We start from the raw sequence: 25,250 nt of genomic DNA, 5'->3' as shown, positions 1-25,250 counted from the left end.
AACTGGGAGAAACTGGTCCTGCAGATGGACAAGAGCCAAGGAGCAACTGAGTCTGTGCAAAGACAAGAGGTCAACTAGCGGTGACGAGGAAGAGTCATCAATCTTCATGCCCACGACCTCCCGTGCTGCCCAGCGCTGAATAAACATACCTACTTTACAATCTCACTGATTGTGGAGTCCCTTTTCCGCAAGTCACTAGCAGCGGTTTCTTCCGCAGAGGTTTTCCCAGAGCCGCTTCAAAGCTTCCCTCGCGGAGCTGGGGCGTCGCAGGGGGTCGTCAAAGCACGCACACACACACACACACACACACACACACACACACACAGGCGTTGTTGTCCAAACAGAAAGTATTTACAACAAATTCGACAAGCGGTTTTCCTCTGCCAGCAGCAAATGCCTGAGGGCCCCTACAGCTTCACAAATCATAGCACAAAGAGCCTAAAGTTCCTCTAAAATTTAGGGAAATGATTCAAAATAGATCTGCTAGGGGAAAACGATCACTGGCGGCAGGGTACACAATACACGCGAGTCTCAGCTCTCCTCCGCAGGGTCAGTGCCCACGCCCAAGTGCGACGCTGATGGCACCCGAACATTTGCTGTAGCAGGCAGCAGAGCCAGCAGCTCAGGGGAGCAATTTTAAAAACCAGGAGGCACTTAATCCAACCCTTAATTGACCCAGTTACTGCAGGAGAGTCCCGACTACTCGCCCTGGAGTCCTACTGTCACCAGCAAAAAGCACCAACCAAAGCTTGGGGGAACTTTGGTACAGCACAAGAGAAGGGAGTGGGGGTAGCGTAGCCGTATCGCAGAGCTGCTGCTTTTCACACCATTTTATCATCCCTGATAATTGAAAGTAAGGCCGGGTGGGCTGACCCCACCACCACCACTCCTGGCAGCATGTTTGGTCCACAATGCTAGAATAATTATTTTGCTCCCTCCCGCCCCTACAGCTTCATTATCTGAAAAGATTACAGTCAAAACAATGGCATACACAAATAAAAGTCAAGAGTTGACATAGTAACTCCGGGATTTGGGTATCAACTGTCCGAGAAATCAGAACACTCAGGCTTCACAATGTGCCCAACATCGAGCTGTGCCAAGGGGGGGCGGAAGGAAGAAGCTTTCCGTTTAAGCCTTCAGAGCATCGCTCCATCACTACGTCAATTCACAGCCACCACAGCGTGCCGATGGACATCTTTCTGTGCCAAAAGAAACAAGTGCTTTGTCCTCTTGATATCAAAGGTAGCCACCTATAGTTACGGAACCATGCACAAGACCTTAACTCTGACCAGCAGGAAAACTTAGGACAACTGAGTGCAGATCCTGCCAATTTCTACCAGATCCAACTGTGCTTTAAGTCTCATTGCAAAGCCTCAGTTAGAAAAAGGATCACCTCGGGGTATCCAACAAGAAGAAGAGTTGTTTTCTTTTTTTTCTTTTTTTTTTTTTTTTTTAATATACCATAGGACTATGCAGTTCAATCATCAATCATCTTGGAAAGCTCAAGGAGGAGGTCATCCTCATCCTTCCCTGGGTCCAAGTCGAGCTCGGCTTCCAGTATGCCGTCTGAGAGTTCCCAAAGTAGCATCTCTAAATCCTCGTCTACAGATACGGGCGCGTTGCCTGTGGAACTCAGCCGGCGTGTCCTTGCTTCTTCTAGCTGGGAAGAAGCTGAAGTCGAGCTTGAGAACTCCATTGGCTCCACGGATTCTGCCTGGCTTCCAAGATGTGCTTCAGGTCTTGGCAGAGCAAGGAAGAGAACAATCAGTATATGCCATTTCTTAACGGGAAATCCCTTTTCTGCAAACCGGCTCTTAAAACCGTAGCCAACCCCTCCTGCACTTCAATCTTACCCAGGGATTGTTATTCAATTAACCCAGGGCTACATTTAGAGCCCAATATATTAGCAGGTACATTTTTCAGTTTGGGGGTTTCTCTGTGAAGCCAGAGCACCCGGAGTCTAGCAGAGATGGTTCAATTTTTGTAGCAAGAGGCACTTTGCCACCTTGCTTAATTTTCCTGTAAAAATGTTAAGAAGTCTCCATCTGCAAATATCTGTTTACTAAGTTAGTCATTTTTCCCACGGCACACTCAGCAGAGTTTGCTCCCCACTACAGGAAGCTGATCTGCAGCCATCACTTCCCTCTGCTCTCCCTGCACTCTTGTCACCTTGTATGTTTGTTCGGGTGGCATTCTTGAGGACCAAAAGGCAGAGGACACTACTCATCATTTATCACCTCACGAGGAAGTAGAAGAACTTCACCTCATCCTCATTTAGGTATTCAGACAGAGCAAGAAGTCACTGGAAAGCTGTACCGACTTGCAGCATTTAAAGAAAGTAAGTCTAATTAAGCATTCCTGCTAGCTGCTAGAAAGTCATTTCACGTGACTTATTTATCTTATAAGATAAATAAGTGACTTATCCTCTGATGGATTTGGGCTTTAATTATCTCAGAACCCTCCTTTTTTCCCCACCTGTGACAGAACTTATGTTTCACTGGGGATATACACCGATTGAGAAAAAGAACAAGTTGTGGTCATCACCTGTTTTGGGGATTTTCTTCAAGTCTGGTGGCTGGGACGTGCTCCAGCGTGGCTGGAACAGCCTAGAAAGCAGCAAAACAGTGTTTAGGACTCATGGGTAAAAGATTCCTTACTAGCTTTTTCCTCCATGCTGCTTCTCCTCTGGCATTGCGGAGCCTTAGCCAAAATACAAAACCAAGGTGCTCCTGAAGAAAGTTAATATTCACTTGGAGGTTACTAATGATCTTGTGTCTTTTAAGAACACAGCATTAATGGACAAAATCCTCCACACCAGAGAAATCACAGAATCACAGAGGACTAAGTAAATAGTGCCATTAATCTAATAAATATGGAAGGGTACTACAAGAATTCTGTAGGCAGCTACTGGATTTAAAAGGAAACAGAAGGCCTGTAGAACATTTGAGTTTTCCATCTTTTCTCCTAGAGGAGGGTATAAATTTTACAAGGGATCCATTTCTGCATTAGCCCCTGTCCTTACCATAGCTGCTTTTTTGGCTGGAGGTCCCATTGTGTCAGCATCGGAGGCAGTCCGTGGTTTCACAGCTGCTACAGCAGAGGGAAAACTGCCAGGTGCCTTACGTTTCAGTGCCTTCTTCTTGGGGGAAGCGACTTTCCCATCCCAAGGCTTCGCAAACATGTTAAAGTTGGCTAGAGTAAAAGGAAGAGAGAACTGATACAGTCTTGCTCTGCCTCATGAAAAATCCACGTTCTCTTCCTCATTTCCACGGCCCTTCTACACAGTTAACTGTATTTGGCCAGCAGAATTACACTGCCATTGCCTGGATTCTCAGCAATATCTTCCACATAGTAAACTCCGTCTACCAACAATCCATACAAAGGAACAAAGAAAGTGAATGGCTACAGTAAATCATAATCCAGGACGAGGGAAACTCAGACACAGAGCGATCCCAAGTGCAAGCAATACTCTAAGACGTTGTATGAAGTCTAGTAAGATTCACAAATGTTGACAGCTTTTGTATTTAAAGTCTTGCTCCCTCTAGGAAAGGAAAAGCAGCAGGTATAGTAAGACAAGAGAGTGTATGCAACTGTTGTACCAGCTTCCTCTCCCCTGCAGTGATGTCCCACAAAATTTATTAAGTTGTTCTACAAAATCCAAATTTGTAGAGTCATATTCTAGTCTCCCATTCCTGACCTAACGTCTGGCTGGCAGGAGAAGAAACGAAAGAAAGCTGGGTACTTGTTTTCTTTGTGTGTTTATTTCCTCGTGTCCCGTGAGACAGAGAGAAAGGCTACAATGTGCAGTGCATGCAGCCTTTAAGCCCTCCTTATCTCCCTCACACAATCTCATTTTACAAAGTTGATATAATCTTAACAACGAGGCCTTTGATCCTCTGTCATTTTTGACAGAAACTGGCCCCCCACATTAAGATGCTGATGCATGCTTTACAAACACATACATGTGTCAAGCTAAGCAACACATGCCAAAGAGGAAGGTGAACTTGAACTCAACACAGGGAGGACTTCATACCATAAACAGATGGCAGAAAAAAACAGAATACCAAAATTAGACTAAAAAGCCCCTCAATGTGTTAATTTTCTAGTGGGAAATACAGAATACCATCACGTAATTAACGAAAACAGACATGGTTGCACGTTCTGGCCCTTCTTTGCCTTTGAACTTTGTAGCCTTAAACTCTTTTATCCTCCGCATTGAAGGAAAAAGCAAAGCAGATCCTGAGCAAATGGAACTTGCTCAATATGGGAAGCACCTCACCGGGGCAGGTATTAAAGCATCTTATTACCTGATAGCTTTGTGTTCCATAACGATTTCTGCCCGGCTGGGGCAGGTCCAGGTTGTGCTGGGGGAGCTGGCACATTTCCTCCACTCTGCTGCATCCGCAGAGCTTTCTCGCGCTTTATTTCTTCCAGGGTTTTAACACGCACTTCTCCTTCTGGCTTGGCTTTACCTGCCGGCTCCTTCGACTGCACTTTGCTGGGCCCGGAAAGAGTGAGCACACTCTGCTTCTTGGGCTCACCCTCAATTTTTGCCCCTGCGCTGGGATCTTTGGTTTTACCATGCCATTCAGCCTGGGCTTTGGCTTGACTTTCTCGAAGAGCTCTCTCACGATGGATTTCCTCCAGTGTTTTCACATGGATCTCTCCCTTTGGCTTAGCAGCCTTCCCTGTCATCATCAAGAAATGAGAAGCACCAGCATTTAAAGAGAGTCCAACAATAGTTTAAGTCTCCAAAATTTGTCACAGTACTAAGGAAAACTAAGCCTGAGCGTTCCCAATAACCCATCTTAGGACAATAGCCTAACATTCTCCTCCTCCTCTGAGCCACTTGTTGTATTTTGAAGACCAGCCCTATCCAGAGAGAGTTGCTACACAGAAATGCTAGTTTACTTGATTACTTTTTCAGACTGCATTTCAAATTCCTGCTCCCGGCAGTGGCTCTATTCTAATTGTATATGATGGTTCACAGAAGCAGCTTAAAACCTTGACAAGGCACAAGCGGAAAATAAACACACACCTAGAGGCAGATTTCTGATAGTGGCTGTCAGAAGAGCTTCAGCACTCGAGCAAGAGGAACCAGTTCTTTGTTTTCATTTGAATTCCTTTTTAGGGCTGTATGAAAACGGTCTAAGTTCACGGAAAGGAAGAAGGAGAAAGTATATTTAATAGCCAGTTGTTACCTTTCGCAGTACTAGTCCGTTGAGAAGGTAATCCTAGTCTCTCCTTCACAGACTTGGGAACTTGAACTGCAAAACAGAAAAAGACCAAATTAGGGAGGCTGCATAAACGTCAACTTTGTGTTCACATTCGAAAACAAGGCAGGAAAGGTAACTTTGAATCCCGGTGATTAAGACCTCAGCCAACATGCAAAAAGAAACATCGCAGGAAAAGGACAAACAGAGAGCCTAAATACAAAACCCGTGAATCACATCCAGATGCCTGTTTAGTAGCTGTACCTCTCTTTGGTGCTTTGTCAGCATTTCCCGGAACCTCCACCTTCTTCCCCAGCCTTTCAGCAAGGCTGCGCTTCACGGGAAGGGCGCTTACATCAGCTTCAGACAGAGAAAACAAGGAATATTTTAAGAACATTTCTTTGCAGGAAGATTTGAGAACAGTCAACCACAAGCTTCTATTTTTCAAGCATATTTTCATAAAATTGCCTTTCAGCTGCTAAATGGTTTTTTTGCCATTTCTGCAGTCAACACAGATCTCCACTGCAACGCATTTTCCTCTCACACGTCAAAAATACTCTTCGATGCAGTCATATAGAGAAGGCGGCACCTAAATAACAGCTCATAAAAAGTTCTTACCCACGGAGGCTTTCCGTTTTCCTTGTTTCTCAGCAAGATCTAGTCGAACCACAGGTTCCTCCCCTAAAACAAAAGTAAAATTTTTCTATTTCATAGAGACCAGTAGCCAATAGAAATAGTATACTGTTAGCCCATGTCCAAAAAAACCCAGCAAGACACTGTTTTGACAGCTAAACCACACAAACTCATATTACAACTATAATTAACTTAGAAAAAGTATCCATAGTCTCAGTGTTTGCCTCAAATTCCAGCTGAATGTAGTCGAGAATGAATCTGAGTCTGCTTGACAGCTATACTTTGTGCAGAACAGAGCTGCATAAGCAAGCAGAATATTATTAGGTACAAATGCTGAGAAATATTCCTTTCTAAGGTGAATGTCTATGAGTAAAAGTACTTCTTCACTTCTTTCCCTTTCAAAGGAATTTGCACAACTCTAAACAATATAATTTATACACAGACTCCTATCGCACTACTGTCCACACGTGCCACTGTCAGCCTCTTTAAAGCTTCAGAAATTGCTTCTTACATAGCACTGTCCTCTAGAGCTCTTTCTTCTCGTTACTCTCCTGTTTTTCAGTTATCCCCCTATTTGCATACTGACACATTTTTTTCTTTCTCCTGCTACTGCACTTAACCTGAGCACCAAAGCTTTCCAGTACAACCAGGGACTTTCAGCATAAAAGCATGTTTTGAACAGAAGGCGGCAGCACCAGGAGGCTAACAGGGGTGAATTGCCTTCCTTCTTGCTTAACCTTCCAGTTGAGGAGTAATGAAATCAAAACAAAAGCATTAATTATTACCTTCCTCTGTAGACAGTGTCACAGTTCTCACCACTGTCCGGACATTTTCCTTTTCCGGAGCAGGAAAAATCATAGAATCGACGGGAGGAAGAGAAGATCTTGAAGGACCTTCTGCTCAGAGCAAGCAAAACATAAGGAAGTTTACCAAACAGAAAAAACTATCACGAAGAACAAAAAACTGTAATTATTCATTACTGTCAAACATACAGTGACCAGAGCATGCAAATAAGAGAGGTGACTAATTTGCCTCTGGTTGCCCTTGGAATTCCCATCTAGAATACCAGCTGGCTGAGAATCAGGTTGCTCGATGCCCCCAGCTAAACATGGAAGTCTATCCCTCAAGCAGCTCCCAGCCACCATCACCTGCCATTCTGAAGCCAATCAAATTTCACTTCTTTGGCAAATAGTTGGATTCACCAAAGCATAGCCAGCTGCCCGGTATTACTGGAAGAATTTTTTTTTGAAAGAAAAATCATCACACAGGATGAAGGTGAAGAGGGTAAGAAAGTAGGGAATATTAACTCACCACCGTGTCTCTTAGTTTTTTCCTTCATTTTCTGCAATTTGATTTCTTCAAGTGTTTTTATTCCAAAATTCAGACCGTCCTCTGAAAACAGAAAACAGTTAATGAGACTAAGGCTTAGAGGCACTCACTGAGGACCACAGATCCTCAGGCTTCTTAGTGCTCAGGAACTTTCAGAAGTATTTAGAATAAACCCTGTCAACACTCCTCACAAGTGAAACAACCATAGAATCAATGGCATTTTGCCCCTCCTTTCACCCTTCAGGGTAAAAACTGTAGTTTTAATTTTAATCCATTTACGTGATATTAGATCCCTCTATCGTTAGATATGGCTTTCAACAGTGGTTGCCAGGCTGCACGTGCAGCCATTTAAACTCCATGCTGTGACCCTGTTTTGTTCTCCAAAAGGAAAGAAAAGGAGTTCAACTTTCTGACCCAATGGGCACATGATGGTATCAGGGAGAAATGAGATCATGGAAATAACCGAGTCCATTCAGCACCCCTACATTCTGTTGTGTTTTTACGCCACATTGCTTTTGAGTTAATTGTCAAGTTCTCCTTCCGATTTATCCTACTACAGGTGCTGGAATACCTTGTTTAGCAGTAGTAGCACTGGCTTTCGGAGTGGAAATCATCCGTAATCCATTTTGGCCTTCCTCAGCTGGTTGCTGGACGGGAGTTTTAGTTTCTTCTCCTTCCGCAGAAAGCTGGTCTGAAGGGGAAAAATCTATTCAGTTATGCATAGGCCAGATTGTTCGTGATTATGTAGCTCATGCAATGACACTTCAGTCCATGGTTCCTATAAAAAAGCTTTTTTTTTTTTTTTTTTTTTTTTTTAATACAGCTACACTGACCTGATGAACTCGTAAGTAGACTACCATAGGACAAAACATCTAGGACTCTAGATTCTCTCTGCAGCTTTAACTACTACACAACATATTACTCTTCAGACAAAAAAAAAGGAATTTCCTTCCTAGTTTCACATAGAGCTTTACACAACAGACCAACTAAAGCCAAGAGTGGTTCTAAGCTTTCCTCCAACATTTCAGGTTCTGTCCACTGACTGCCAGACAAAGCCACCAGTGACCTGACCAGACTGCCTGCCCTATCGCTAGTCAGACCTCAGGTCATCTGTGATTTATACATTGATTTACAGCACAAATTCCTTCCAAGAACCAAAGACTTACACAATCATTTACAGCACAAATTCCTTCCAAGAACCAAACCATGCTCACCATCATCATCTTCATCATCATCTGCAGCATTGATTACAACTGGAGGGTGTGTAGGGCTTGGGACATTTTCCGAGTTTTCCACTTTCATCACCCACCTTAGCTATGGAGAGGGATTGGACTGGACAGAAAGTTTGTTTTGCTGCAGTGACATCTGAGCCACTTTCAAATCATCGTCCGCGGACTCAGGCGGACTTGGCAGTGTAGCTAGAGGAAGAGGAGGATCATCAGTAATATGGCAGTTTAAAACTTTGACCACAATGCACGAAGATGGTAGCTAAGGCAGATAACCTGCACAGACAATGAATTCAGCATCTCCTTTTGCCCATCCCGCCACTGTTTACACCGTGAACAATGACTTGCCTTCAAACAACAACACATCTCCCTACCACCCAGCAGAGGACGAAACAACAGAAAGCAAACTGCAAGGCAAATATCACACAAAGCAGAGAGAAGCTGAGCATGAAAGCAGAAAACAAATACCAGCAGTACAGCAGCAGTACACTCGGTTTAGCTGACCACCTAGGACTGCAGACCTTTTCCTGCACTCACAAATGGACGGTTACCTGATGTCTCCTACACTATTGGCACCCACTAAGTAATATGCAAAATTAATTCTTCAATACTTAAAGAAAAAGGACCTAAACTCACTCTTGCTTGGTGGTAAGAAGACTCCATCGATGTAACGTCCCTTTGCGTGATGAAAAGCACAGTTGGCTTTCTGACAGCCTACTGGCTGCTTCTCCCAGTAGCAGGGAATCTCACCGCGCTTCTTCTGAAGACAGAAAGAAAGACAAGCTCGTGATAACATGCACCTAAGGTTTGCAAAGAGATGCACAGTTCCAGGTCACGACAGCGATAGGGCTGTCACAATACAGTGCTGAAACATCATTCCAAAGGTCAGTTTATCACGGAAGTATAGTATTTCCGGGCATATTCACAAAGTTTGCAGAAGCTGTAACCACTATGCACGTTTAGCCCTGTCATCATTCAGTTTGAGAAGACAGGCACTCTCAGACATCAGTTTAGGGTGGGTTAAACTAATACACCTAGGATTATACTAGGATTATTCAGAGGGAAAAAGAACATCTTAAATTGCCTACGTTAACTCTATCCAGAACTACTTCTTGGAGACTTCGTTCTTCTGCACCTTTAACTTTCCCCACTGCTTCCTAGCCCAGGCAGCTAGAACAGCATTATCTGAAGGACTCCGGGACACAAGAGACCTGATAGATCATTATCAAGCCTGCTCTCAGGAGGCTAGTACAGCCTGTTTATTACCCCCCTGCTCCAGCAGGTTTTAGCAGTCTAGTTAGCGGTTATTCTGCATCTGTTGAGACAATACTGTCGGCGTCTAATAAAAGAAAATCTTGCTAAGACATACCTAAGGCATTGATTTTATTTCCCTCTCCTTCCTCCCACCCCCTCCCCTGCTAACAGAAACCAGTGTAATTCCAAAGCAAATGACTCTATCCTGCAAAAGCACAATCAGCACACCTACAGCACTGAAAAATGCTTTTGTTGATTTATTTTGAGAACACATCTTTAGGCACTCACGTCAATTTCCATGTGTCTGAATCGGCAGACATTCCTGAAACAACGACCCTCCTGCCACAGCGTGCAGACTGTCTCGTTCCCCAGAGCAGCTTCGCAGTGGCGGAAGGAACAGTTGTCTCCCTGTAACCAAAAGGAAACCAACAAGGAAAATATAGTACAGCCTCAAAAACGTCCATGCTGCTGCCTCAGGTTGCTACGATTGAATTCAGAATCTATCTGGTTATCACGTTAACCAAAGACCAGTGTGCCTCCTCCTCCTACTCTACCCCTTCCTGAAAAAAATGAAAAAAAAAAAAAACAACAAAAAAACAAAGCAAAGCAAAGCAAAAGAAACCCAGCCATACCTTGGTACAGGTAGAATAGAAATAGAAGTAGCAATCGTCTCCTTGTTTAGACATGCCGACAAGTTCTGATAACAAGCTCGGGTTCTCTCCACAGGGACTTCCTCTGCTCTTGGAGAGAGCTGTCTTCACCCTTGCTTGGGCTGAAAGTCTTCCACTGGCTTGTGATCAGTGAAATCTTCTTTTTAAAAGTAACCCTAAACAAAGTACCAACAAGTGAAAAATAATGAGTAACAAGCATTTTTCCAGCTTTCTTCTGTTCATCAAATTAGTCTCTTGGGGAGAGCAATGCCTTGAAATCAGCTGTTACGGGAACTAACACAATATTAAACTAAAGTTCTGTAAAGCTGCCAGGAGCTTTGTCAGCAAGTGTTCTCTTCCACGTCCTCAATAATATGCCTTGGAGCACACCTGGAAGCCTGAAAATGGAGTCACTTCTTCAAAAACCACCTGATCATACATGCAAGGCAATGATCAACTATGGCTACGAGTAACTTCTACAGAATGCAGTATGACGCATTAAATAGCATGTTCCAGTCACTGTGGGTCTTCGAGTTCACCTACCTGGACAACCTCAGCAAAGTTATTGATCTTCAAAGACTTCCAGTTAACTTCTCCTGGAGGCCGAACCAACACTGAATCCGTGAATTAATGATAAAGGGGTAGGAAGAATTTGCCTCTCCACTTTGCCAAGGGAACCTCTCATCCACAATTCAAACGTAGGATGTGCTTTTAAACAGCTTATAACTAATGGAGGAAGCAAGTCCATCTGAACACTCTCTCAGACTGGAGACAGCCAGGGTTAGTTAGCTCTTCAAAAAATAAAAACCAAAAAAAAAACCCCACAAAACAAAACAAAAACAAAAAAAAACCAGTGCATTTAGAGATGAACTCGTGATTCAAAGTGGCTGCAAAAATGAGGATCCATCTTCCACAGCCAGACAATTTGACTTTTTTTTTTTTTTTTTTATTCAAAATTCAGTATGTTCCAATCTCTGGTCTTCAAGATTTCTTCACCTATTAAGAAAACACTAAAACCTTTCCCCGTCTTTATTACCTGTACAGCAAAAAACACACCAGTGCATACAAATACACAAATGTGCATACGCATACACACATATGTGTTTAGACACACACACGAGGAGTGAGTGATAGAAAGTTAGCGAGAGCGACAGTGGAAATCAGAAGTTTTGCCTTTTTGACACAGAGAGCGCGTAAAAACTCTCTCATTTTGAGGGAACTAGAAAAAAATGGAGGATCTACCAAATATTTTGATGAGTATGCCTTCGAGGCCAATGCTTTATACCATGAGTGATCTGGGGGCCAGCACACAAATATGCATACATATGTACATGCATACAGGATAAACATATCTATACACACAAGCGTGCACAGTATATGTTGTATGGTATCCATATGGAGAACAACTCGTAGCCCTGATCAGACACGTAGAGTTGCAATCAATTAACAGCAGGAAGACAGCAGATCAAGGATACAGCAAGCTTTGAGAGGCAGGGCAATGCTCACTTTGCCAGTGGCATGGCTGCATGATACCAAGAATTTTGAATTAGTTTGATTTTTTGGAAGCAATTTGTTTTCTTTCTGCGCTGTAGCAAATACCACAGGTTTGCCATCACGTGCTGTTCCCTAATCCATATATCCATCATCATCCATTGCTGCAAGATCATGAAAGGTTAGAAAAGATGACTTAGGTCCAATTTAACAGCCAATGATTTTTCAATGACCAGAGCTGCAACAGATTTTATTTAGCCACAAGCAGTTTTTTTTTTCTGATGTGAAGTCAGATATTTTGATTTTTTTTTTAAGACACTAAATGTCATAAAACCTGCAACCAGACCAGATAAAGTTCAAATTAGAGTGATTCTGAATCCTTTCATTAAAATGCTGCACATTTCTGTGCAAATTATTTCTGACTCTTCTGGACAAAAGCGGATGAAATAGTTCTTACAAATTAATAATAAAAGGTTGGAACCTTTTACTCACACAAACACTAGTGAATTTTCCAGGAAGTATTATTTTGGCAGGGAATTTTCCCAAATCTAAAGTAAAGAGGGGAAAAGTTGGGTTCTCGTATTAGTTGTTGGTTTTGACTGCTTGACAAAGGGAATAAAAACAGTAGTTAAGTGCAAGGTTTCCTTCTCTTCTTTAGTATTGAGAGGAATCGTCACTTCCGACCTTTAGCACCTTCAGAAACACACCTAGTGCCATGCAGATTCCTCTGCATCTACTTCTAAAAATTACTGGTGCTCCTTAGCATGGAAGTTGGACTTGAAATCTTTTCCAGATTGAGCTCTTTTGAATGCCCAAGGAGCTCATCATTTTGCTTGTTGCCTTCCATTTTCCTGAACAGACCCAGAACGCTGTTCAGGGTATGAATGGATCTGGTCTAAGGAATGGGAAGAAAGCAAAAACCAAGGATACCTCACAGCCCTAAATGCCATAAAAAGCAGTCTCATTTTAAAAAAGATCTCCAAAGCTTTTTTTTTTTTTTTTAACTGACATCTGCCAATATGGCGATCCAAGTGCTGAACAGAAACCAACTGAACTAGCCCCTGAAAGCCTGAATAAAAATGAGTAACTCTGGTGCACTCAGCAGGTCTGTAATAGAAGTTGGCAAGAGTTTTAGATTTCTTTTTTCTCCAGGGTGCTAGTAAAGTTTTTGCGTTACGAGATTTTGAACTCTTTTTGTACAAAAGAATTACAGATGCACTACAGTCACGGTAGCTGGGGGTCTGGAAATACATGCCAACAAGTGTCATAAACTTTGCCTTTGCTGAAGGAAGATAACTAGTCCAAAGAAAACCTGTCTAGTTTGTTTTACAGGCTTGTCTTTCTCAGTATGGAACAAACTGACCTCCCTGGTCTAACTTTCCAGTTGGCTATTCTGCCTTTGTCCTGGAGAGAAGAGCAAGAAGGGAACAAAATATTTTTGCACTCCAAAAAATGCATTAGGGAAGGATTATCACACCTACCTAAGGGTAATTTCTTGTTTGTTTATAAAGCACAAAGTCTTTCTCTTGGACAGTCTCTGTTGCTGGCCTGTTTTGTGCGTTCCATTTATAATAAAGGTATTAAAGATGCTTACCCCGTTTTGGTGGGTTTTTTTTTTTTTTAGAACAGTGTAAGCAGACAGTCGGATGACAAGCAAGAAAGAACAGCATAAACTCCTTGTTGTGACCCTGCTTTTTAATCACCCAGCATCAGCCTGGCTGCAAAACAGTCTCCGCTGATTTACCTGCTTGTTAAAGCACCCCACAGGCTGCAAGTGTTGTGTGCTAGGTGTCAAACTATATTTAACGGTGCATAGGTAAACCATTCATCTTCCCATGGTCGAAGCACAGAACAGCCCCCTGCTAGCACAGCTCATCCTTGCTGTAACTGCTTTTAAACCTATTTGTTGGTAAGAAAAGAGCTCAGTACACCACCTTCACAGGGCAAAAATTCACATGGAAGAGCAGAAAAACCCAGAAGTGCTTCCTGAACTTCACGTTACCAAGAGCACCATCGGATTTAGATCCTGGCCTGGCATCCAGGATGCACGGCCTGCAAGCACTGCTGCGATGTGGAAGTGCCAAGGCAGGTTTTTGGCCTGCCCTAAAACACTTTTTTTTTTTTTTTTTACAAACAATACAAAGAGTGTGCCAGGTATGCTGTAATGCCCGTGTGCCAGGTCAATAGAGGATATCCAAACAACAGAGGCGCTTCTCCTAATTTCCCGCGTGAAAACACTTTCACAGCGTTCTTTTCACGAAGAAACCCCTCTCTATCTTCTCCAATGCTCCAGGACCTGCTGCAGCTGCAGCGGCTGCGCTGGTACAACCCGCATCTTTGACAAATCTTTTCAACAGTTCTGCTTTACCTCGGCACAGTTGAGGTCACTCCTCTTCCTCTTCCAGCTGAGGAAGCAGCTTGCGGGCTCTGCCACACGGTCGGTGCAGAAGCGAAAGCTGGGAACACAGCAGTCAAACTCTCACTGCTAACGAAGCCACCAGGGCAGAGGGCTGACACAGACCCGCCAGAGGCGAACCGTACCCGCTCTCCCTCCCGGCTGCGAGGCTCGCCGCAGCAGCCCCGACCCGAAGCGCTCACAGTGCTTTGCTTGGTGATGTCACCGATGAGTCAGAGTCCCCAGATGAGCATCTGCCTTGCCACTCTTTAATGTTGGTGTTGTTTTTTGGTTGGTTGTTTGCTTGCTTTTGAAACTTATGCAGGTTATGGTAAACCTTCAGGTAAACCACAGATCAATGGGGAAGAAGTCCCACACGAGGGAAGGCCGTGCTTTTCTTCCAGGCAATGGCGCATGCTTTAACATGCTGCATTCAACAAAGAAGCTCTCTCCATTTTGCGCAGTGGCAACAGGCACGACTGCAACACACGCACGTGTAGGCAGCACCTGCAGGTCCCAAACCCTTAACCAATTTTTAGATAGCACCAATTTTTTATGTAGTTGCTTTCCCTTCATCCATAACCCCTTTTTTCCTTTCTTTGTATCGGGTGGCTCTCCTCCATTGTTCTCTCTGTCATTTTCCTCCCCAGTGTCTGAGCAGGCACTGGGAATCGTTTCCAGAGGAAGGGTACTGCTGAAGCTACAACATTTACTCTCAGGGAAAAGAGAGTATGTGAAAGAATACATACTTCCTTTCTTTTTCCTTTTTTTTTTTTTTAAATCTCTGAAATCAACGCTGCGGCCTGGCAGCAAATAACTATGGGAGTAATGATGATTCCTCATCCTCACTGTAACGTTGTAGTTAATGTCATAAAGAAGCAATTTCCCCAGACAGTGGCCATTTGAGATGGGAAGGGGCAGTAAGAGGAAGTTTTCCTTAGACTAGCTCTTCCCCCAGAACACCTCGCCATCCAGCAACAAATTCAATTCACCTGCTCCGCCTGATCAGTCAAACGCACGTCCGACTCCAGCACACGCCACAGCGGTGGTTCTGACGTGGTTTGAGAATCACCTATCCGCAGAATATCTCGGGTTTGTACACTCAAATAACGCAGTCTTTTCCAAATAAGGCCCAGAGCTCACACTCCGAGTGCAGCCTAACAGCACCAGAGGGCCGGTAGGCTAAACATTCCCATCCTGGCAACAGGACTGACCCGGGCAACAGTAAGCATCCCTTCTGCACTTTCATCGTGAACATCAGCATAAGGAAACAGAGACCTCCTCGATCCAAGTTTGAACAAACCCAAGCGGGTTTGAACAACCCAAGCGGGTTGTTTTCAGCAAACTAACGGAGAAATTAAGGTGACAACCGCGTGCATCCAGAGTTAGTCAGATCCCGAAGGCAGTTCCTTTGGGAAACGCAGGAGCAGCGCGCCAGATGACGGCTACCTTACAGCGCACCCCTCAGAGGCACTGCTACGAAAGGAAGGCAGAAGGTTGGAACTCAAAATAACTCGCAAGGCGGGTTAAGGGGGAAGCTTTAATTTCCTGAGCAGAACCTCCCCCCTGAAGACAGCCCAGGGACTCTTTGCTTCCCCAGGGAGACGGCAGGGACAGGGCAGGGAGGTGGGATGGAGGGACACAGGGCCAGATGGACGGCCAGACGGCCGGATGGATGGACAGACGGCCAGACGGACGGCCAGACGGCCCAAAAGGCCTGAGCAAGGGCTGAGGAGCGGGAGGGAAGGGCAGGGCGAGGGGAAGGGCGGCCCTGGGCCTGACAGGGCACCTTGGGCCTAACCCCGGGCAGCAGCTCCCCGTCTCACAGGGCCCGCGGGGGGCTGCCTGTAACAGGAGATGCGGGCAGGTAAATTTTACAAGCACTGCATCACAAATACCCTGCAACACCTGAACTATTCACTGGGACAGCCTCCTTCCTCACCTCCTGAAAGCTCCAGCTGGCAAACCAAGGACAAAATGAAAGGCAGATGTGGAGGACCTCGTAAGATACTGTTTTGTTCCCTACGTGCCCACTGCTGGTGACACGTAATGCCTCCTGTTCCCGAACGACATTGGCACGTTACATCTTTACTACATGCTGAAAGGAACTCAGCAACTTGAACACAACTTAGAATTACCCATCCCGGCAGCAGGCTGTCCAGCTGAAGCTGCTTTAGCCAATCAAGTGTGTCGTGCTGCCCCTCAAAGGTTTCTTCCTGGGAACGTCTGCTGTGACACTCCTGACGTATTACTTCTCGGAATGGCAGAACTGCGCTGGGTAGGCCCCACAGCAAGACTCGTATTTCTGTCCTTCCCTTTCAGGAAAGGATCTCCCACCTTGAATTTATTAATTTTCATGATGATGATACACAAATTGAAGTTTTGAAAAACTGAATGCTGATTAACAGATTTCTAGCACAGCCTGTGCATCAAAATTCATTTCTCTCCATTTAGGTAATCTTAGTTTCTGAGTTACAGTTACAGTCAAAATTTTTCTTCTTCGATTTTTTTCTTTTTTCTTTTTTTTTGTGATCAGAAAAACGAGGGGACTGGCTGTCCCAAGTCAGCCGGGGAACTTCTCTTTGGTCGATGCATCAAGCAACTCAGCTCTCTTGGGGAAACTTAAATAGAAAAGACAGATCTCCAAACGGATAAAAAAAATAAATCAAATGGTAAAAACCCAACCGACACATCTGATACCCCAGCTTATTGAACAGCACAAGGGTTTAATCTACAGGCTCTGTCCAAAGCAGCAAGAAGTGACAGATTTAATCCAAACCAGTTGCCCGCTCTCACTCTCTGATCTGGAGACGTTATTGGACAAGCATGCGTAGCAGTAACACTTGTAAACACTGGGTTACTGCACCACAGCCCCAAATCCCTCACGGGCCCACTAAGATACTTTTACTGACTGATCCACAATAAGCACTCCCAAAAAGATTCTCAACAAGTTAAACCCTGTTTAGAAAGAATCTGAGGAACCTGTCACTGCAGCAACAAAGGGCTGCAATTGCATGCAAAATCTCCAACACCCTCCTTAGCACCCTGCTAGCTCAAGGACTGTGTGGGGCTTCCGTGCCCTGAACGAGTCCACCCTGGCCACGTAATGCAGATGTAATGGTCAAGAAAGCACATAGCGTTATCGAAACTTATCAGATCCACAGCAAAAAGAAAAGCCCACGCTTCTATATTTCTCCTCCTTCTCCATTCACAGAAGGAAGAGACTGAAAACAAGCAGATTTGTGGTTTACATTTACAGTTAATGTGAAAAATGGCTATTTGTGAAATACATCACGTATTGTTTCAAGCTACAAACAACTCGCTCCCACAAAGGAAGGACTTTTGACCTCAGCATGCAACCCCAGTTACAAATAACTTCCTATCTACCAGCGGGCCGCGTTCCCCTGGCACTCAGTCACTCCGCAGCACGGCAGCCACCTTTGTTCTAAGGATGGCAAATTCTACTTAGAAACGCTCTGTAGAAGAGTGATGCTGTCCCCTTTTAACACGATCCGGCCTGCAGCACAGAGAAGGGAAAGAGGGGATTAGAGAGAGCCCAGAACCTGAGAATAATCTCGTGTTTTCAGAAAGTGTTTCGTGTGGTTGAGCAGGGTTTTGCCCATCATGCAGAGTGCAGGCCGCCTGGTATTACACGTTCCAAAGACCAGAACTGGTCTCAGGCAGGGACAGATTCTCCTTCATTCAGCAAAATCAGCAGCTCAAAAATCATCAGGGACAGAGATGTAGCCAGGAATTGCTCACTGAACTTCAACAGCAAGGCTCGTCACACGGTTGGTACCTCTCAGTGCTGCTACCTAGAAGGCTCACCCGGGCAGGTTTCAGACCGCGCGTCACTCGGGTTGCACAGACACACGACACACCCAGCTGTTTCCTTGATTTTGTCTTGGAGTGAATCTCCTCTGCGTCGTCCAGCGCCAAATTCACGTACTCGTCAAAGCCCTAGAAATCGGCAACAGTGGCAATTAGTTCAGCAACAACACGAACCATCGTCAGCTTTGCTGAGCCAGGCTGGACAATGAAGACTAATTGTTAGAGAAGCACGATTTCTTTTTTCCCTTGGGCTAGTTTTTCTTGACAAGAAAAAATAGGATTGTGAATGAGGGAAAACAAACTAACGACGTAACGTGGGGTCGTGCTGACACTCACGATGATGCAGCCTTCTATCCGCACGTTCACTTGCTCAGCCACACCTGGATCCTCGAGCTCTGCAGAACGAAGGAGGAGAGTAAATTGGAACACAAACACCGCGAGCAGTTTTGTTCTCTCTCGTGTGTTCAGAAATACCCGCTAACCATAGCCGCTAGAGCTCCCAAACACTCCAAGGAGCAACTCTCAGGGGCAGTTTCAATTAACAGTCTGACATTTTAGAGTCTTATATGACTGGGTGAATACTACACGTTTGCTGAAGGACACGTTTCCAGTCACAAGGGAACACTCCTGCACGCCCGGCTGCACGATCCCACTCCCGTTAACACGAGGGCGAAACGCCGGGCTGCGCAGCAGCTCCTTGTACCCACCAGCACGCCGCACAGCTCTCCATTCCCCACAAACCTGCCCCGAGCAACGGGTGGGAGCCGAAAACTCAGCGAGGGAGATCCCCGGACCCTCCCCGCTCCCCCCACCCCCCCCAAATCCCCATCCCCATCCCCTCCCCGTCCTCTCCCCGCGCTACTCACGCTCTGCAGGTAGCAGAAGATGAGGTTCCGGGGCGCTGCGTGAAGGGCTCAGCACGGGGACAAGAGCTCCAGGCCCGGGACAAGGCCTCAGGACAAGGCCTCAAACCCTGCAACGAGGCCCCAGGGCCCCGGGACAAGGCCTCAAGGCCCGGGCCGAGACCCCTGAGGCCGGGGCCGCCCCCCACACGCTCCCCCGTCGCTCCCCGGCCGCAGGAAGGCTACGATGGGCTGCACCATCACCTTCTGCACCTTCTGGTCCTGCCCGCGGTACGCCATTGCTGCCGCCGCCTCGCTGCTCCCGCCGCCCCTGCTGGGCCGCCTCCGGAAGCCCCTGAGGCCGGGCGGGAGCGCGCAAGGGACGCTGGGATGCTGGAGGAGCGTGGGGGGCCGCTCTAGCAGGCCGGGAGGACCGCGTCTCTATGGTTGCAGGCAGGGGTCCCTGCGCTAGCTTTATTGGCGAGCAGCGAGGCTGGGGGGGGGAGGGGGGCAAGACAGCCTTAAATAAAATACGAATATAAAAAGTTTTATAAATGGCTGAGTCCCAAATAGGATTACAATCAAAGTTTACAATTTATTAAACGAATAGAGGCAAGCAAGCAGCGCTGGGTGCGCCGGGAGTCTCTGCTCCCCCAGGACGCACGCCTGTTACGTAAGGCGGCTGGTTTTGATGCTCCCAGGCTAATACATATTCATTACTACTTCGAGAAGAGGCAGGGTTATTAGAATTGGTTTCCGGAATCCGAAACCCCTCCCAGGGGCGCCTGCGTACCAGTCTCTGGTGGTCTCTCGGGGCTTGCTCGGGCTGAATGCTGGTTGTCTTCCTCTCAGGCTTTTGTCCTTCAATTGTCCTTCAGCTCCCCCTTCCTCCTCGTTTGGGAGCCTCTGCGCCGGATTTCAGAAACTCTAGCAACATCCCCTGCAGTAGTCAGCACTTTTCCCTAAAAACCCCTTTGTTCTCTTATCACCTAGACCCGGGCCTCGATGGTAACCCTTCAAATCCCTTAGTGACACGAATTGCTGGACCATTCCTTACAAAAGGAAGGATAAAATATGTAGAGGAGCAATGGCACACGCGAAAGCCCAGCGCCGCGGGCAGAGGCAGCGAAGGTTGACGGCAGAACAGTGCTCGGTTTGAACACGGAGAGGGAAAGCGAGGGGAAGGTGGCCGAAGCCGGCCGCAGTCTCTGAGCTCTCCTCCTCCTGATTGTTTTCTCTCAAAGCCATTTCTGTCTGTGTGCGGGCACCCGGAGCCGGCAGAAGTCCCCGTGAAGTCCTTCGGCAGGACGGAGGGCTGCGTGGGCTCCAGTGAGAGAGGGAGTTAGGAGAATCTTATCAAGTAGAGATAGAGCGCTGACAGCGTTAAACTAGGATGCTACTTAGTGTCTTTGCTAACTATGGTGCATTGTGCCAATTAACTAAAGCAAGAAGCCTTGGGCCCCTTACCAAGGTCAGTCTCCTAATAAGAGAGTGAGCCTGTCTTAAGAAACTGGAAGAAACTGGTCCTGCAGGTGGACAAGAGCCAAGGAGCAACTGAGTCTGTGCAAAGACAAGAGGTCAACTAGCGGTGACGAGGAAGAGTCATCAATCTTCATGCCCACGACCTCCCGTGTTGCCCAGCGCTGAATAAACATACCTACTTTACAATCTCACTGATTGTGGAGTCCCTTTTCCGCAAGTCACTAGCAGCGGTTTCTTCCGCAGAGGTTTTCCCAGAGCCGCTTCAAAGCTTCCCTCGCGGAGCTGGGGCGTCGCAGGGGGTCGTCAAAGCACGCACGCACACACACACACACACACACACACACACACACACACACAGGCGTTGTTGTCCAAACAGAAAGTATTTACAACAAATTCGACAAGCGGTTTTCCTCTGCCAGCAGCAAATGCCTGAGGGCCCCTACAGCTTCACAAATCATAGCACAAAGAGCCTAAAGTTCCTCTAAAATTTAGGGAAATGATTCAAAATAGATCTGCTAGGGGAAAACGATCACTGGCGGCAGGGTACACAATACACGCGAGTCTCAGCTCTCCTCCGCAGGGTCAGTGCCCACGCCCAAGTGCGACGCTGATGGCACCCGAACATTTGCTGTAGCAGGCAGCAGAGCCAGCAGCTCAGGGGAGCAATTTTAAAAACCAGGAGGCACTTAAACCAACCCTTAATTGACCCAGTTACTGCAGGAGAGTCCCGACTACTCGCCCTGGAGTCCTACTGTCACCCACAAAAAGCACCAACCAAAGCTTGGGGGAACTTTGGTACAGCACAAGAGAAGGGAGTGGGGGTAGCGTAGCCGTATCGCAGAGCTGCTGCTTTTCACACCATTTTATCATCCCTGATAATTGAAAGTAAGGCCGGGTGGGCTGACCCCACCACCACCACTCCTGGCAGCATGTTTGGTCCACAACGCTAGAATAATTATTTTGCTCCCTCCCGCCCTTACAGCTTCATCATCTGAAAAGATTACAGTCAAAACAATGGCATACACAAATAAAAGTCAAGAGTTGACATAGTAACTCCGGGATTTGGGTATCAACTGTCCGAGAAATCAGAACACCCAGGCTTCACAATGTGCCCAACATCGAGCTGTGCCAAGGGGGGGCGGAAGGAAGAAGCTTTCCGTTTAAGCCTTCAGAGCATCGCTCCATCACTACGTCAATTCACAGCCACCACAGCGTGCCGATGGACATCTTTCTGTGCCAAAAGAAACAAGTGCTTTGTCCTCTTGATATCAAAGGTAGCCACCTATAGTTACGGAACCATGCACAAGACCTTAACTCTGACCAGCAGGAAAACTTAGGACAACTGAGTGCAGATCCTGCCAATTTCTACCAGTTCCAACTGTGCTTTAAGTCTCATTGCAAAGCCTCAGTTAGAAAAAGGATCACCTCGGGGTATCCAACAAGAAGAAGAGTTGTTTTCTTTTCTTTTTTTTTTTTTTTTAATATACCATAGGACTATGCAGTTCAATCATCAATCATCTTGGAAAGCTCAAGGAGGAGGTCATCCTCATCCTTCCCTGGGTCCAAGTCGAGCTCGGCTTCCAGTATGCCGTCTGAGAGTTCCCAAAGTAGCATCTCTAAATCCTCGTCTACAGATACGGGCGCGTTGCCTGTGGAACTCAGCCGGCGTGTCCTTGCTTCTTCTAGCTGGGAAGAAGCTGAAGTCGAGCTTGAGAACTCCATTGGCTCCACGGATTCTGCCTGGCTTCCAAGATGTGCTTCAGGTCTTGGCAGAGCAAGGAAGAGAACAATCAGTATATGCCATTTCTTAACGGGAAATCCCTTTTCTGCAAACCGGCTCTTAAAACCGTAGCCAACCCCTCCTGCACTTCAATCTTACCCAGGGATTGTTATTCAATTAACCCAGGGCTACATTTAGAGCCCAATATATTAGCAGGTACATTTTTCAGTTTGGGGGTTTCTCTGTGAAGCCAGAGCACCCGGAGTCTAGCAAAGATGGGAAACCAACATGGCCTCCCGGAAGCCCAGTGTCCGAGAACTACATCTCCCGGCATGCTCTGGGAAAACAATATGGACTCCCGGAAACCCGGTGGCCAAGAACTACATTTCCCAGCACTCCCCAGAAAATTGAGCCTCGCACCTTGCCGTAGGACGCCATTTTTTGCTCTGTTACATTACCGGTTTCGTGTTTATGGAGGGTTTTCCCGCCGTTTTGGGGGGTTTCCCCTCAATTTCGGGTTTTCAGCTCTCCATTTCAGAGTTCTTCCCCGCAATTTTGGGGTTCCTTCCCCTAATTTGGTGCTTCGCCCCCCCCCCCACTTTTGGGGTTCCCCCTCCATTTTGGGGATTCCCCCCAATTCCAAGCCCCCCACAATTTTGGAGGCCCCCACCATCCTTTCTTGGCCTGCCACCCTAATATTAAGGTTCTTTCCCCCAATGTTGGGGTTCTCACCACATGTTTGAGGTTCCTTCCCTTAATTTGGGGCTTAGCTCCCCGGGATCTGGGGCTTTAACCCCAATTTTGGGGGTCCCCCCCAAGTTTGGGGATTCCTCCCCAGGTCTGGGGGGGGTCCACATTCAATTCTGGAATTTCACACTTCCATTTAAGTCTTCTTCCCCCCAATTTGGGGGTTCACCCACCCAATTTTGGGGGTTCCTCCCCTAATTTGGGGGGACCCGACCAATTTTGGGGGTCCCCCCCAATTGTAGAGTCCCCCACCCTCCTTTTTTGGGTTCCCCCCTAATTTTAAAGAGTTCTTCCGCCCAATTTTGGGGGACCCCACAATTTGGCCGTTCCTTCCCCTAACTTTGGGCTTCAACCCTTCGATTTTGGGGGGGGCTCCCCCCCTCTTATTTTGGCCTTCCACCCTAATATTAGGCCTAACCCCTAAGAACCTTGACCCCTAACGCTATGGCAACCACGGATCTAACCCTAACCCCTACCCCAACAAACCCTAGAAACCCTAACCCTAAAAACCCTTACAGCCCTAACCCGATAAAATTTACCACACTAAACCCCTGAAGACTGTTCTGGGGGGTCCACATTCAATTCTGGAATTTCACACTTCCATTTAAGTGTTCTGCCCCCCCAATATGGGGGTTCGCCCACCCAATTTTGGGGGTTCCTCCCCTAATTGGGGGGGACACAACCAATTTTGGGGGGGACACAACCAATTTTGGGGGGGACACAACCAATTTTAGAGTCCCCCACCCTCCTTTTTTGGGTTTCCCCCAATATTAAGAGCTCTTCCGCTCAATTTTGGGGGACCCCACAATTTTGACGTTCCTTCCCCTAACTTGGGGCTTCAACCCTTCAATTTTGGGTGGGCTCCTCCCCTCTTATTTTGGCCTTCCGCCCTAATATTAGGCCTAACCCCTAAGAACCTTGACCCCTAACCCTATGGCAACCACGGATCTAACCCTAACCCCTACCCCAACAAACCCTAGAAACCCTAACCCTAAAAACCCTTACAGCCCTAACCCGATAAAATTTACCACACTAAACCCCTGAAGACTGTTCTGGGGGGTCCACATCCAATTCTGGAATTTCACACTTCCATTTAAGTCTTCTTCCCCCCAATTTGGGGGTTCGCCCACCCAATTTTGGGGGTTCCTCCCCTAATTTGGGGGGGACACAACCGATTTTAGAGTCCCCCACCCTCCTTTTTTGGGTTCCCCCCTAATATTAAAAGTTCTTCTGCCCAATTTTGGGGGACCCCACAATTTTGACGTTCCTTCCCCTAACTTGGGGCTTCAACCCTTCAATTTTGGGGGGGGCTCCCACCCTCTTATTTTGGCCTTCCGCCCTAATATTAGGCCTAACCCCTAAGAACCTTGACCCCTAATGCTATGGCAACCACAGATCTAACCCTAACCCCTACCCCAACAAACCCTAGAAACCCTAACCCTAAAAACCCTTACAGCCCTAACCCGATAAAATTTACCACACTAAACCCCTGAAGACTGTTCTGGGGGGTCCACATTCAATTCTGGAATTTCACACTTCCATTTAAGTGTTCTGCCCCCCCAATATGGGGGTTCGCCCACCCAATTTTGGGGGTTCCTCCCCTAATTGGGGGGGACACAACCAATTTTGGGGGGGACACAACCAATTTTGGGGGGGACACAACCAATTTTAGAGTCCCCCACCCTCCTTTTTTGGGTTTCCCCCAATATTAAGAGCTCTTCCGCCCAATTTTGGGGGACCCCACAATTTTGACGTTTCTTCCCCTAAATTGGGGCTTCGACCCTTCAATTTTGGGGGGGGCTCCCCCCTTAGTTTGGCCTTCCACCCTAATATTGGGCCTTACCCCTAAGAACCCTGACCCCTAACACTACGGCTCCCACGGATCTAACCCTAACCCCTACCCCAAAAAACCCTAGAAACCCTAACCCTAAAAACCCTTACAGTCCTAACCCGATAAAATTTACCACACTAGACCTACGCCTAAAAGCCCTAACCCTAAAAATTAAGACCCTCTAAACCCTAACCCAAAACGTAAAGATTCTCAAAGCCCTAACGCTGGAGACCCTAACCTTAAAAAAAAAAAAATAAGACCTTAAAACCCTAACCCTAAATACCTGACCATAACTAAAACCCTAAGACCCTAACCCTAAAAACCCTATCAACACTAAAACCACAAAATACTTTAAAACCTTAACACACTAACCCCCAAACCCTAACCCTTATAACTCCAACCCTAACAACCTTAAAATCCTAACCCTAAACCCTGGAAACCCTAACCCTGAAACCCAACCCTAGTGCCTTAGCCCTGAAACCTTAAAACCCTAACACCTTATTAGAAACACTCTGTAACCAATACCATAGGCTCAGGCAAGTATCTCAGTGAGGTAGCATTTTTATTCACGATTGCAATGGCAGGCGTCCCACAAGCCACCTACTA

At 46.5% G+C, this 25,250-nt stretch overlaps 1 pseudogene across 1 annotated transcript; it reads right to left on the bottom strand.

The window, feature by feature from the left end:
* Nucleotides 1-1,331: 1,331 nt before the first annotated feature.
* On the bottom strand, nt 1,332-22,354 carry LOC310891783 (zinc finger CCCH domain-containing protein 11A-like; annotated as a pseudogene). Its single transcript has 13 exons — nt 18,889-22,354; nt 10,849-18,417; nt 10,288-10,481; nt 9,944-10,063; nt 9,038-9,161; nt 8,390-8,593; nt 7,747-7,866; nt 7,165-7,238; nt 5,202-5,307; nt 4,308-4,688; nt 3,023-3,192; nt 2,545-2,606; nt 1,332-1,739 (listed from the first exon to the last, which is right to left on the bottom strand). The product of its transcript is annotated as a zinc finger CCCH domain-containing protein 11A-like (transcript).
* Nucleotides 22,355-25,250: the final 2,896 nt, after the last annotated feature.

This window comes from Anser anser (genome assembly GCF_964211835.1).
Source record: "Anser anser genome assembly, contig: HAP1_SCAFFOLD_182, whole genome shotgun sequence".
Classification (NCBI taxonomy): domain Eukaryota; kingdom Metazoa; phylum Chordata; class Aves; order Anseriformes; family Anatidae; genus Anser; species Anser anser.
This window is presented reverse-complemented; position numbering and strand designations above follow the sequence as displayed.